This window comes from Lolium perenne, chromosome 2 (assembly GCF_019359855.2).
Source record: "Lolium perenne isolate Kyuss_39 chromosome 2, Kyuss_2.0, whole genome shotgun sequence".
Lineage (NCBI taxonomy): Eukaryota > Viridiplantae > Streptophyta > Magnoliopsida > Poales > Poaceae > Lolium > Lolium perenne.
In genome coordinates, this window is record NC_067245.2 from 323,471,753 (window position 1) to 323,486,307 (window position 14,555).

General features: G+C 46.1%; 1 pseudogene; it reads left to right on the forward strand.

Annotated features, from left to right (window-relative positions):
• The first annotated feature begins 11,164 nt into the window (after positions 1-11,164).
• On the forward strand, positions 11,165-12,931 carry LOC127329692 (4-hydroxyphenylpyruvate dioxygenase-like; annotated as a pseudogene).
• The last annotated feature ends 1,624 nt before the right edge of the window (positions 12,932-14,555 follow it).

The window sequence follows — 14,555 nt, forward strand, 5'->3', positions numbered from 1 at the left end:
CAGTCGATGAAAATCCTTGTCGCATTTATCAGCTAATGCAAAACTGCCTTTGACTGTAATTGGTCCCTTAGGTCCTGGTAACCTCCACAACAGGTACGTGTAGTGTGGTACTGCCATAAACCTGGCATATGCTGGTCGTCCCAACAAAGCGTGATATTGCGACGGGAAATCCACAACTTCGAACTCCAGCCTTTCTATCCTGTAATTTTCTCGGGTTCCAAACTGAACGTCGAGATTGATCTTTCCCAGCGGATAACTTGGCTTCTCTGGCGTGATTCCATGGAACCGTGTGTCAGTTGGTTTTAGGTTCGCCAGGGATATGTTCATCTTCCTTAGTGTATCTGCATACATAAGGTTTAGACTGCTGTCTCCATCTATGAATACTCGAGATACGTCGAATCCTGCGATCATCGCTGGTAAGATAAGTGCTGACTACCCTGGTCGAGGAACTTGCTGCGGGTGATCCGCTATTGTGAAGCCAATGTCCTGTCCCGACCAATTTAGGTACTCAATCGTTGGTGGAGGCATCTTCTACCATGAACACTTAACGTGAGATTACTTTCTGAGCCTTGTTAGACGGCCTAGCTTTCTGAATCATCGAGACCACGCCGTTGGAGTTAGGATCGACATATGGAGGTGGGTGTGGTGCTGCCGCTATTCTGAGCTGGTGCCGATTTTCGTCCGTAATTGCGGGAGGAGGTGGAAGGTGGATCTCACTCCTTGGCCCCTGGGGGTTTCTGTGCGTTGCTTGAGCATTAGCTTGCCCTGCAAATCTCAACATTGCTTGAAAATTTCGACAGTCCTTCTGCAGATGTCCTGATTGTCTCTTCCCGTTGCTGTCAAGATAAAAATGCATTTGACACGGTCCATTCATCATATCCTCGGGAGACACATATGGTCTCTGGAACCTTGGTCCATTATTCTGTCTATTGTTATGAGAATCATCTCTGTTGTCGCCTTGCTGCTCGTTACTCCTTTGATAATCATCTCGACTGTTTCCTCCAGTATTTCCTCGGAAACCAACCGATATTTGGCCAGGAGCGCCATAACTCGAAAACTGCCGAGAGAATCGTCGTCTATTTTGGAAGTTTCGACTGCGGTCCTCCTCTGGTGATCTATGTCGCTTATTGTGAACAACATCTTCTCCATCTGCCCATCTGCTTGCTATCTCCATTAATGCTGATACTGTCCTTGGGTTTGTTCTCCCCAAGTCTTCGACAAAATCTCCTCGTCGGATTCCTGCCACGAATGCATCTATTGCCCTCTCGTCAGATATGTTCTCTGCCGAGTTTTTAATGATGTTCCACCTCTGGATGTACTTTCTCATTGATTCATCATGCTTTTGTCTACACGACCGTAACTCTTTTAGTGATGCTGGAACCTGGAGGAAGTTTCTTTATCCAAGATCGTGCGGCTCCACTCAGGTGTACTTGAATGCTCTGCATGGCTGTTGCTCTGGTTCCACCTATCAGCTTCACTGTCTCGAGATAATCGACCAGCCAATCCTCGGGATCTTGCAGGCCATCGAATTTTTTGAAATTATCGGGTAGTTTAAACCCTGAAGGAACTCGAGTTTTCCTGACCCTCCTTGTAAAGCACGGTAACCACACATATCCTCTTCATCTATTTCTGGGGAATGTCGATGGTCCCTTCTATTTTGTCGTGCTCTGTCCACCCGTGCATGAGTTGCTGTGTCTCTTGCTCCATTTGTTCTCAGGGGATCCTGCACTGCTACAGTAGGTCGTGGACTATTTTGCCTTGCAGCTCCTTCGGGAAGTGTAGTTGCAAATGCTGCTCCCATGGCTCCACATCCTGCCATGGCCATGTTATACAACGCTTCTTGTGGATCTCCAGGAGGTGGCCTAGACGCTAGGATGAAAGCTTGCGTTGCCATGTATCCAGCTTCCGGTGTTTTGGGGATGATGTTCCCTGATACGTCTCCGACGTATCGATAATTTCTTATGTTCCATGCCACATTATTTATGTTATCTACATGTTTTATGCACACTTTATGTCATATTCGTGCATTTTCTGGAACTAACCTATTAACAAGATGCCGAAGTGCCGATTCTTTGTTTTCTGCTGTTTTTGGTTTCAGAAATCCTAGTAAGGAAATATTCTCGGAATTGGACGAAATCAACGCCCGGGGCCTATTTTGCCACGAAGCTTCCAGAAGTCCGAAGACGAAGCGAAGTGGGGCCACGGGGTGCCCAAACCCTAGGCGGCGCGGCCCCCCTTGGCCGCGCCGGCCTATGGTGTGGGGCCCCTGTGCCCCCTCCGACTTGCCCTTCCGCCTACTTAAAGCCTCCGTGACGAAACCCCCGCATCGAGAGCCACGATACGGAAAACCTTCCGGAGAGACGCCGCCAACGCCGATCCCATCTCGGGGGATCCAGGAGATCGCCTCCGGCACCCTGCCGGAGAGGGGAATCATCTCCCGGAGGACTCTACGCCGCCATGGTCGCCTCCGGTGTGATGTGTGAGTAGTCTACCCCTGGACTATGGGTCCATAGCAGTAGCTAGATGGTTGTCTTCTCCCCATTGTGCTACCATTGTCGGATCTTGTGAGCTGCCTAACATGATCAAGATCATCTATCTGTAATTCTATATGTTGCGTTTGTTGGGATCCGATGAATAGAGAATACTTGTTATGTTGATTATTAAAGTTATATCTATGTGTTGTTTATGATCTTGCATGCTCTCCGTTACTAGTAGATGCTCTGGCCAAGTAGATGCTTGTAACTCCAAGAGGGAGTATTTATGCTCGAAAGTGAGTTCATGCTCGCATTGACACAGGGACGATGTGACAGAAAGTTCTAAGGTTGTGTTGTCTTTGTTGCCACTAGGGATAAAACATTGATGCTATGTCTAAGGATGTAGTTGTTGATTACATTACGCACCATACTTAATGCAATTGTCTCGTTGCTTTGCAACTTAATACCGGAAGGGGTTCGGATGATAACACGAAGGTGGACTTTTTAGGCATAGATGCAGTTGGATGGCGGTCTATGTACTTTGTCGTAATGCCCAATTAAATCTCACTATACTCATCATGATATGTATGTGCATGGTCATGCTCTCTTTATTTGTCAATTGCCCAACTGTAATTTGTTCACCCAACATGCTGTTTGTCTTATGGGAGAGACACCTCTAGTGAACTGTGGACCCCGGTCCAATTCTCTTTCTTGAAATACAATCTCGCCATCTTGTTCTCTTGTTTTCTGCAAACAATCATCTTCCACACAATACGGTTAATCCTTTGTTACAGCAAGCCGGTGAGATTGACAACCTCACTGTTTCGTTGGGACAAAGTACTTTGGTTGTGTTGTGCAGGTTCCACGTTAGCGCCGGAATCCCTGGTGTTGCACCGCACTACATCCCGCCGCCATCAACCTTCAACGTGCTTCTTGGCTCCTCCTGGTTCGATAAACCTTGGTTTCTTTCTGAGGAAAAACTTGCTGCTGTGCGCATCATACCTTCCTCTTGGGGTTCCCAACGAACGTGTGAGTTATACGCCATCAAGCTAGATTTCTGGCGCCGTTGCCGGGGAGATCAAGACACGCTGCAAGGGGAGTCTCCACTTCTCAATCTCTTTACTTTGTTTTTGTCTTGCTTAGTTTTATTTACTACTTTGTTTGCTGCACTAAATCAAAATACAAAAAAATTAGTTGCTAGTTTTACTTTATTTGCTATCTTGTTTGCTATATCAAAAACACAAAAAAATTAGTTACTTGCATTTACTTTACTTATTTCATCATGTTTCCTTTTAATTTTACCACGAAAGATATACCGGTAGGACGTGGGTCTATAGTTGGGAGAAATAATATAGAAGAATTTTTCAATCATGTTAGTACCATTGAAAATTTTGAAGATAGACACTTGGTAGACCTTACGCCTACTTATGAAATTGCTGCTGCGCATTTAGTTCGCCTGTTGGAAACTAAATTTGTTAATCTTAATCCTATAATCCAACACATGTTTCTCACACTTGGTGATATGGAAGAAGGGGAAAAGAAAGATTTTGTTTTAGAAACCCTTCTTAGAGAATTTGGTGGTCTAGCAAGAGAAGCTAGAAAGGTCTTTGCTAAATTTAATATGCTTGGTTCTCATACTAATTTTGTTAGTCTCCTTGAAAAGATGGACATGGATAGAATAAGATACACTAATAATATTGATGATGGTGGGGAGATCAAAGCACCAATACCATGTAAACTCTTAGCTATGAATGATGCACTAGAAAATAACTATGCTTGGCTTGTTCCTGAAAATTTGTTTGATGAGAGTAGCACGCCTAAGACTAATGAAAAAGGAGATGCTAAAACTTATGTATCTAATATATTATGCCTGGTTGAGAAAACTCCGCACCCCGCTGAGAATGCACCACCCTTCGATAATACTTGATACACACTTTCTGCGCCTAGCTGAAAGGCGTTAAAGAAAAAAGCGCTTATGGGAGACAACCCATGTTTTTACCTACAGTACTTTGTTTTTATTTTGTGTCTTGGAAGTTGTTTACTACTGTAGCAACCTCGCCTTATCTTAGTTTTGTGTTTTGTTGTGCTAAGTTAAGCCGTTGATAGAAAAGTAAGTACTAGATTTGGATTACTGCGCAGTTCCAGATTTCTTTGCTGTCACGAATCTGGGTCCACCTCCCTGTAGGTAACTCAGAAAATTATGCCAATTTACGTGCATGATCCTCAGATATGTACGCAACTTTCATTCAATTTGAGCATTTTCATTTGAGCAAGTCTGGTGCCATTTTAAAATTCGTCAATACGAACTGTTCTGTTTTGACAGATTCTGCCTTTTATTTCGCATTGCCTCTTTTGCTATGTTGGATGAATTTCTTTGATCCACTAATGTCCAGTAGCATTATGCAATGTCCAGAAGTGTTAAGAATGATTGTGTCACCTCTGAATATGTTAATTTTTATTGTGCACAAACCCTCTAATAAGTTGTTTCGAGTTTGGTGTGGAGGAAGTTTTCAAGGATCAAGAGAGGAGTATGATGCAACATGATCAAGGAGAGTGAAAGCTCTAAGCTTGGGGATGCCCCGGTGGTTCACCCCTGCATATATTAAGAAGACTCAAGTGTCTAAGCTTGGGGATGCCCAAGGCATCCCCTTCTTCATCGACAACATTATCAGGTTCGTCCCCTGAAACTATATTTTTATTCCATCACATCTTATGTGCTTTTCTTGGAGCGTCGGTTTGTTTTTGTTTTTTGTTTTGTTTGAATAAAATGGATCCTAGCATTCACTTTATGGGAGAGAGACACGCTCCGCTGTAGCATATGGACAAGTATGTCCTTGGTTTCTACTCATAGTATTCATGGTGAAGTTTCTCCTTCGTTAAATTGTTATATGGTTGGAATTGGAAAATGATACATGTAGTAATTGCTATAAATGTCTTGGGTAATGTGATACTTGGCAATTGTTGTGCTCATGATTAAGCTCTTGCATCATATGCTTTGCACCTATTAATGAAGAAATACATAGAGCATGCTAAAATTTGGTTTGCATATTTGGTTTCTCTAAGGTCTAGATAATTTCTAGTATTGAGTTTGAACAACAAGGAAGACGGTGTAGAGTCTTATAATGTTTTCAATATGTATTTTATGTGAGTTTTGCTGCACCGGTTCATCCTTGTGTTTGTTTCAAATAAGCCTTGCTAGCCTAAACCTTGTATCGAGAGGGATTACTTCTCATGCATCCAAAATACTTGAGCCAACCACTATGCCATTTGTGTCCACCATACCTACCTACTACATGGTATTTTCCGCCATTCCAAAGTAAATTGCTTGAGTGCTACCTTTAAAATTCCATCATTCACCTTTGCAATATATAGCTCATGGGACAAATAGCTTAAAAACTATTGTGGTATTGAATATGTAATTATGCACTTTATCTCTTATTAAGTTGCTTGTTGTGCGATAACCATGTTCACTGGGGACGCCATCAACTATTCATTGTTGAATTTCATGTGAGTTGCTATGCATGTCCGTCTTGTCTGAAGTAAGAGAGATCTACCACCTTATGGTTAAGCATGCATATTGTTAGAGAAGAACATTGGGCCGCTAACTAAAGCCATGATCCATGGTGGAAGTTTCATTTTGGACATATATCCTCAATCTCAAATGAGAAAATTATTAATTGTTGTTACATGCTTATGCATAAAAGAGGAGTCCATTATCTGTTGTCTATGTTGTCCCGGTATGGATGTCTAAGTTGAAGAATAATCAATAGCGAGAAATCCAATGCGAGCTTTCTCCTTAGACCTTTGTACAAAGCGGCATAGAGGTACCCCTTTGTGACACTTGGTTAAAACATGTGCATTGTGATGATCCGGTAGTCCAAGCTAATTAGGACAAGGTGCGGGCACTATTAGTACACTATGCATGAGGCTTGCAACTTGTAAGATATAATTTACATGATACATATGCTTTATTACTACCGTTGACAAAATTGTTTCATGTTTTCAAAATCAAAGCTCTAGCACAAATATAGCAATCGATGCTTTTCCTCTATGGAGGACCATTCTTTTACTTTCAATGTTGAGTCAGTTCACCTATTTCTCTCCACCTCAAGAAGCAAACACTTGTGTGAACTGTGCATTGATTCCTACATACTTGCTTATTGCACTTATTATATTACTCTATGTTGACAATATCCATGAGATATACATGTTACAAGTTGAAAGCAACCGCTGAAACTTAATCTTCTTTTGTGTTGCTTCAATGCCTTTACTTTGAATTATTGCTTTATGAGTTAACTCTTATGCAAGACTTATTGATGCTTGTCTTGAAGTGCTATTCATGAAAAGTCTTTGCTATATGATTCACTTGTTTACTCATGTCATATACATTGTTTTGATCGCTGCATTCACTACATATGCTTTACAAATAGTATGATCAAGGTTATGATGGCATGTCACTCCAGAAATTATATGTGTTATCGTTTTACCTGCTCGGGACGAGCAGAACTAAGCTTGGGGATGCTGATACGTCTCCGACGTATCGATAATTTCTTATGTTCCATGCCACATTATTGATGTTATCTACATGTTTTATGCACACTTTATGTCATATTCGTGCATTTTCTGGAACTAACCTATTAACAAGATGCCGCAGTACCGATTCTTTGTTTCTGCTGTTTTTGGTTTCAGAAATCCTAGTAAGGAAATATTCTCGGAATTGGACGAAATCAACGCCCAGGGGCCTATTTTGCCACGAAGCTTCCAGAAGTCCGAAGACGAAACGAAGTGGGGCCACGGGGTGCCCAAACCCTAGGGCGGCGCGGCCCCCCCCTTGGCCGCGCCGGCCTATGGTGTGGGGCCCCCGTGCCCCCTCCTGACTTGCCCGTCCGCCTACTTAAAGCCTCCCTGACGAAACCCCCGCATCGAGAGCCACGATACGGAAAACCTTCCAGAGACGCCGCCAACGCCGATCCCATCTCGGGGGATCCAGGAGATCGCCTCCGGCACCCTGCCGGAGAGGGGAATCATCTCCCGGAGGACTCTACGCCGCCATGGTCGCCTCCGGTGTGATGTGTGAGTAGTCTACCCCTGGACTATGGGTCCATAGCAGTAGCTAGATGGTTGTCTTCTCCCCATTGTGCTACCATTGTCGGATCTTGTGAGCTGCCTAACATGATCAAGATCATCTATCTGTAATTCTATATGTTGCGTTTGTTGGGATCCGATGAATAGAGAATACTTGTTATGTTGATTATCAAAGTTATATCTATGTGTTGTTTATGATCTTGCATGCTCTCCGTTATTAGTAGATGCTCTGGCCAAGTAGATGCTTGTAACTCCAAGAGGGAGTATTTATGCTCGATAGTGGGTTCATGCTGCATTGACACAGGGACGGATGTAAAAGTTCTAAGGTTGTGTTGTGCTGTTGCCACTAGGGATAAAACATTGATGCTATGTCTAAGGATGTAGTTGTTGATTATATTACGCACCATACTTAATGCAATTGTCTGTTGCTTTGCAACTTAATACTGGAAGGGGTTCGGATGATAACCTGAAGGTGGACTTTTTAGGCATAGATGCAGTTGGATGGCGGTCTATGTACTTTGTCGTAATGCCCAATTAAATCTCACTATACTCATCATGATATGTATGTGCATGGTCATGCTCTCTTTATTTGTCAATTGCCCAACTGTAATTTGTTCACCCAACATGCTGTTTGTCTTATGGGAGAGACACCTCTAGTGAACTGTGGACCCCGGTCCAATTCTCTTTACTGAAATACAATCTACTGCAATATTGTTCTACTGTTTTCTGCAAACAATCATCTTCCACACAATACGGTTAATCCTTTGTTACAGCAAGCCGGTGAGATTGACAACCTCAATGTTTTGTTGGGACAAAGTACTTTGGTTGTGTTGTGCAGGTTCCACGTTGGCGCCGGAATCCCTGGTGTTGCGCCGCACTACATCCCGCCGCCATCAACCTTCAACGTGCTTCTTGGCTCCTCCTGGTTCGATAAACCTTGGTTTCTTTCTGAGGGAAAACTTGCTGCTGTGCGCATCATACCTTCCTCTTGGGGTTCCCAACGAACGTGTGAGTTACACGCCATCATTCCCCCTCGTGTCGATTGACATAAAATACATGTCGAGGTTTTGAACTAAGTTCTCGCTGTCTGCCTCAGGTATGTTTTGCAGCCGAGATCTTGCTCTGTTTCGAGCTTCTCTGTGACTATCTCCAGAAGTTCCTGATTGTCTGCTTAAATCCGCCCTTCGCCTGCTTGAGGCGGAAGCTACCTCCCTTCTTCTATTCAGTGCAGCTGTCTGTTTTTCTAACTCTCTACCAACACGAGCGAGTCTGTATTGGTAAGCTTGCAATTCTTCAGCCGTAGCAGTTGTGGTCATTGGTTCTGTACCATCCATGGCTCTTGCGGCTCTGTCCCATGCTTCTTGTGGGAGTTGAACCCTTAGACGCGGTGTAGGCCCAACATACTTAGTGCCTAAACCTCGTCTGAGATCAGCGGGATCAACATATGGGTTTCCCGCATCGTCGAAAGCCTCTGATGTCTCCGACTCTGATCGGCTTGGTTCTCCAATTTCATAGATCTGATGATATTTTGGATTCTGAACTTTGTCGAGTTTGGTGACACCATCATAGAGATTGGTGAAGACCTCTCCAACAATAGTGGATTGTCGATGAAGTTGAAGTTGTCGATGTTGCTCGAGTCATCGCTTATATAGGAGTCCGCAGATGACTCGAAAGACATGTCGCTGTAGATCTTGGCGAGTTTTTCATTTGCCCTAGTGCTGATGAAGCGTGCCGACGAAATCTCCTCGTCGCCTGACTCGGTTGACGATGTTGAATCCGAAAGATCAGGATCGACCGCTGATAATCCCGACGAGATCGGAATTTCGAGACGATATGATCCTTTCTTCTCGATGCGGAAGTGGAACTTTCCAAACGTCATCTCCATGGGCTCCTCCAGATACGCATATGCATCCAAACGGGAGGGCGGGTGAGGAACAAAATCGACTAGACCAGTTTCGATCTATTTACCTCTGTCCATCGCGTTGCTTGCAGTTGACGAAGTCGACGATCTTGAACGTGCCATCGAGATCAGCTCCTTGTCGCCTCTAATTCCCACAGACGGCGCCAATTGACAAGGGATTAACTTATCAATGCCTACGTATTGTAGACTAGGATTTTAGTCGGAAGTAGAGGGCAAGTAGATCTCGAAGGTTTCAGCCGAAAAGTACTCGACGATTATGAAAACTAGGGTTGCGTGAAACAATGAATTGATCCTCTTTTTGTCCCTCGACTCCCCTTATATAGGAGGCGGAGCCGAGGGATTCGTAATACACAAGTTACAGAGTCCGGGAGAGTTTCTAACCCGTCCCGTAAAATTACAAGTCTATATTTCCTAATACAACTCTAACTTTCCTTTGTACTAATCTGGGCTTCCAAACTTCATAATCTTCGACTCGTGGGCCTTCAATAAAACCCCGGGTACCATCTTTGGTAGGCCCATTAGGGATGCCTATGTCACCGAGGAATGCCCAGGTGTAACTAGAACAACCCACCTTATATACCACTCCAACTCTCTCCCAGCCACCCCTTGCCATTCCCACATGGGCGAAGAGAATTTCAGAATTTGTATTGGGACATGGGCTAAGGCCCAAGGCAAAATTCCAGCGGTCGATGCCACTTTTGGCAACCGCATCACTCCCCTCACGCGAACCGCTCTTTTCCTCCGCCGAGGGAGGAGCCGAAGGCCCATACCTGGAGAAAAACGTTGGGTCATTTACTAGTGGTGTGGCTGGTCCATAGCTGGAGAAGATCTTTAGGTCATTTACGCTCATATCTGGAGAAGATCGTTGGGTCATTTATTAGTGGTGTACTGGTGTGGCTCGGCTATGATCCAGCAGGAGGAAAATAAATGCCACCAACGTTGGGTTATTTATTAATGTGGCTGGCCCATAGCCGGAGAAGATCCTTGAGTCATTTATTAGTGGTGTACTGGTGTGGCTCGGCTATTATCAGCAAGAGGGAAATAAATATCACAAATGATTCTGTCATTACTAGTGTGGCTGGCCCATAGCCGAAGAAGATCCTTGGGCCATTTATTAGTGGTGTACTGGTGTGGCTCGGCTATGATCCAGCAAGAGGGAAATAAATATCACAAATGATTCTGTCATTTACTAGTGTGGCTGGCCCATAGCCGGAGAAGATCCTTGGGCCATTTATTACGGGTATATTGGTGTGGCTCGGCTATGATCCAGCAAGAGGGAAATAAATACCACCAACGTTGGGTTATTTATTAATGTGGCTGGCCCATAGCCGGAGAAGATCATTAAGTCATTTATTAGTGGTTTACTGGTGTGACTCGACCATTATTAGCAAGAGGAAAATAAATATCACAAATGATTCTATCATTTACTAGTGTGGCTAGCCCATAGCCGGAGAGGATCCTTGGATCATTTATTAGTGGTGTACTGGTGTGGCTCGGCTATTATCCAGCAAGAGGCAAAAAAAATATCATAAACGATTCTGTCATTTACTAGTGTGGCTGGCCCATAACCGGAGAAGATCCTTGGATCATTTATTACCGGTGTACTCGTGTGGCTCGGCTAAGATCCAGGAAGAGGCAAATAAATACCACCACCTGAGCTGGCTTTCCTAAACTGAGACTAGGTTTTGCCTTTATAAGCGGTTGCATCCAGCTGAGCCACTATCACAATCACAAGTACAGCAAACAAGCAAGGTTCAAAAAGCAGCAGCGAACAAGCATGATGAATGCCCAAGCTCTAGTTTCCTCGCCTTTCCATGCCCACCTCGCCAACACCAATGTCCATTCACGACGCCCCCTGGTTGCGCTGCGCCGTCGACCCCTCCCAACTCACCAAAAACTGACCACAGTGTACCCAATGGCCCCCCATGCCACTGCCGCCGCCGCCTCCATTGGTGGGAAGGTGGAGAAAGCCACCGATCGCTTCCACGTGATGGATTTCCACCACGTCGAGTTTTGGTGCGCCGATGCCGCCTCGGCCGCCGCACGGTTCTCCTTCGGGCTCGGCGTGCCACTCGCCGCGCAGTCCGACCTCTCCACGGGGAACACTGCGCACGCCTCACGCCTACTACGCGCACGCTCGGGCTCTCTCTCGTTCCTCTTCACCGCGCCGTACGCGCCGCACGTCGCCGACTCGGCGACCACCGCGTCCCTGCCGTCCTTCTCGGCGGACGCCGCGCGGCGCTTCACGGGCACCCACGGCGGCCTGGCCGTGCGTGCCGTGGCCGTCCGCGCGTCGGCGACGCGGCCGAGGCCTTCGTCGCGAGCGTGGACGCCGGAGCGCGGCCAGCCTGCGCCCCGACTGATCTCGGCCACGGGTTTGGCTTCGCGGAGGTGGAGCTGGCCGGGGACAGCGTTCTCCGCTTCGTGAGCTACCCGGACGGCACCGACGTGTCCTTCCTGCCGGGGTTCCGGGACGTGGCGAGCGCCGGCGGGCGCCGGACTTTGGGCTCACCCGGTTTGACCACGTCGACGTTAATATCCCGGAGCTGGCACCCGTCGCCGCCAATGTTGCCGGCTTCACCGGGTTCCACAAATTCTGGGAGTTCACCGCGGACGACGTGTGCCCGGAAGAGAGCGGGGTGAACGGCGTGGTGATCGCCAACAACTCAGAGAACGTGCTGCTCAGTATCTTGGAGCCGGTGTTCGGCACCAAGCTGCGGAGCCATGTCGAGACGTTCCTGGACCACCACGGTGGCCCGGGCATACAGCACCTGGCAATGACCAGCCACGACATCCTTGGCGCGCTCAGGAAAATCCGAGCTCGGTCCTCCATGGGCGGGTTTGAGCTCCTGCCGCCGCCGCCGGCCAGCTACTATGACGGTGTAAGGCAGCGCGCCGGGGACGTCTTTGTCGGAAGAACAGATCAAGGAGTGCCAAGAGCTGGGCGTGCGGGTGGACAGAGGGTATGAGGACGGAGTTGTGCTCCAAGTCTTCACCAAACCGGCGGGAGACAGGTGCGTTCATTTTTCATGCTCACCAAATCCTCTGAATTCCTAACCAAAACTCTTTCAAGATTAAATCTCGTCTTCTCCCTCTTATATATATATATATATATATATATATATATATATATATATATACAGGCCAACCTTACTGTTAGAGTTTATCCAAAGAATCGGGTGCATGGTCAAGGACGAGAACCAGCAGGAATACCAGAGAGGTGGATGTGGCGGGTTTGCCAAAGGGAACGTTTCTGAACTCATCAAGGACATTGAGGACAATAATAATAAGACTATCGATGCTCCCGCAAGCCAGGCTTGATGACAATACAAGATGATGCACCCGGTACTATTACTGCTAGATCATACCTGGCGCCTTGCTGCGGGAACGCACAAGTATATCTTTAGAAAATAATTGTAATGAAAGTGACATTGGGTGCAACTGATAATAAGAGCCAAAGTTATCATATTTTATCAATTAATTTCAGCATTTTCGAGTGCTCCCCCCTTTTTTGAATTTGAGTGTTTCGTGAACAAGTGTATTAACAATGTACCAGATCGAGAACCATTTTATTATTTTACTCATCGTTACCAACGGACATATTTCAGTGAAGATCACCAAATAAGCATTTCAAATACGCACAATACCCCTAGGTTGCCAGTTTCTTTTTGTTTTGTTTTGTGAAGAAACAGACTCTGAAAATTATGTACAGACTCTGAAAGAACATAAAGTCGTACCAAACTTTATAATTGGTTGGCACCAACAAATAGTTAACCTGCAATGGCTTTTGTTTTTTGGTACCTAAACAGGCAGAATAATTTTCCCCCCTCCTCCTCTCTCCATCGGCTACAGGGTTTGAGAGTCGGCCGTCGGTGGCCGGGCCGCTCCAGGGCCTCCTCCGCCGGAATAGCCGGCCGGAGCTGGTCAGGGAAGGGCGCCGGAGTAGCTAGGTGTAGATTTAGGTCTAGATCTTCTGTTTTTCTTAGTGTTACCCCTGTGGAGACTGGCGATATGCCCTTGGGGGCTTGGCCACGCCGGAGTTCGAGCTGCTCCCGGTGGCTGGTGGTGGTGTGGCTGCTGTCCGCGGCGCTCCGATGGGAGGAGCCAGATGCGGAAGGCGGCGGCGCTTCCTCACCCCCAACAATAAAGCTCGTCGGCTTCTCCTTCGATCTGGACAGATCTGGCCTAGATCTTCTTCTTCATCGCCACCATGGAGGCGGCAACGAAGATGAAATCTTTGTCGGTGCTGTTCTTGGCAGATCGACGGAGGGGCATCCTGGAGCTGCTCTTCTTCGCTCCATCTCTGACTGGCATGGGCGACCTCACCTCTTCTTCTACTACTGCGACGACCTCTCCAGCGGCTGGATTCGTGGTGATCTCCAATATCCTATCCAGCCTGCTTCATGGGTGGCGCGGCTGCTTCTCCGGCTTCTTCAGGCTTCGCCGGATCTATTCCTCGCCCCCTCCTACAACCTCCGGCGGGAGGCCCTCTTCACCTTGCCATTTGTCGGCAAGGACGCGGCTGGCGATGGTGGCAATTGCATCGCCGGCGAGGTCGGGATGGGCATGAGGACCCGATGGCGTTTTGATTTTTCTTCTAGGGTCCTTTGTGCAAATCGGAAGGACATGGTTGTAATTTCCTTTTCTTTCTGGTCTTTCCTGCAGTACTGTAAAATTTTTGTTTATTAATGCCAGTTCTGGGACCTTCGGGTCCCTTCCCCTGTTTAAAAAAAAAAACCTGCAATGGGTCTAACAACAAAGGAAACCACCTATTTGAATTGGGATATTTTAATTAGGATACAATTAACCATCCACGTATGTTTAAGTAATTAACATGGTACTCCTAGGTCGCAAATTTATAAGGCATGCGCGTACCCCTAGGTCGCAAATTTGATCAATTTAGCATTAGTTACATGTTATAAAAATTATATCATTGGAAAGCTCAGATGTTCTATTTTCTAATGATATAATTTTTGTATTATATAATTTAAATTATATAGATTAAATTGATGACCTAGGGGTACGCGCGCGCCTAATAAACTGTGAAGGAGGGAGTATATAAATTGGGATGTGCT